Below are 1,433 nucleotides of genomic sequence, written 5' to 3' on the forward strand. Positions count from 1 at the left end.
AATAAAATTAATTTTTAATTTGTATTATTTTTAATTATTATTTTAATTTTTCAATATTTTTTTTGCCAAACCTAAAATTTGAAAATATTATAATTTTCTAAAAGTAATAGTAATATTCTGGGATTCAAAAAATCTTATAATTATTAATTTTAAATTTCTAAAAATTAAAAATATAGAAAATTCTAAATTTCTGGAAAAAACTAAAATGTTCCTGCTTTCATATTTTCATTTGGAATTTTGAGAATCTAAAAATTGGCTAACCGGGTAAACCCCGGTAAATTCGGATGTAACTTTTTCCCACGATGATTTTGATATATTATACGTTATTTTCCGACGTTGTATGCAAAAGTTAATGCAGTTTTACCATTTTTCAAACTTTTTTTGCAAAAAAGAGTCAAAATTCGAATTTCTTAATTTTTCCGAATAGTAGGTTGCATAACATATAAGAATCTGAAAACATTTTATTTTTTGAATTTTCTATCATTTCCATTTGTATTTTACAAAGCAAAAAAAGGCGATCCACGCGGGGGGGGGGGGATGGTGGAGGTGCGTGGGGAGTAGGAAACCTTTAGTACCGGTTCGTGACACGAACCGGTACTAAAGGTCTACCCTTTAGTGTCGGTTCGTGTCACAAACCGGTACTAAAGGTTTTCTGACGTGTCACGAACCGGTACTAAAGGCCTGGGCAGTGGAACCCTTTAGTACCGGTTCGTAAGGAAACCGGTACTAAAGCCTTGGACGGAAGCCCCTTTTTCTATTAGTGATAGGCAACTCAGTTAAACGTTCGAACCGGTGAAAAGAGCTAGGAAATTCAAATATATACATTTCAATACCCCTCTCATGCGTGGCAGGAGAGCAAAGTCAACACTTACAGAGACTCAAAGGTAGGATCAAGATTCGGTATACACAGACAAAGGGCATGATCAATTTTAAAATAAATTGCGAACGCCAAAACTTAAACTCAAGACCTTACACTCTAATATATACCAAGACAAGCTTTTGATTGCGATGGAAGTCTTGCCACAAGTGAGGCAAACACTTCACTCACCACAAAAGTTGTTGCAATCAATTTTCTCACCACAAACCACACATTTCTAGAATAGGTACTCATCAACCAAATAGGTCGTGCGTGTCGAGACACATTCAAGCTGCTCGAAATATTTTTTTGGGGGAGGGCTCACCACAATATTAGCGTTCGTCACGGCATATTTTCTTTTCTTGTGGCACACCATTTTTCAGAAGGAGATGTCAATATGGGGGTTTCGCTAAGCTGAATTTGCACTTTTGTGATTGTTGAAGCTTTAGAAGTCTCTGTAGATTCAGAGGAGAAAATTACCAGAATTTTTTTTTTAGCAGAACAAGAAACTTTGGTGCCTTGACGTGATTATTCCACCGGGCTGGACCTTGAAGCGGGTTCCGTTCACACAGCGGAG

Source organism: Lolium rigidum, chromosome 7, assembly GCF_022539505.1.
Source record: "Lolium rigidum isolate FL_2022 chromosome 7, APGP_CSIRO_Lrig_0.1, whole genome shotgun sequence".
NCBI classification, from domain to species: Eukaryota; Viridiplantae; Streptophyta; class Magnoliopsida; order Poales; family Poaceae; genus Lolium; species Lolium rigidum.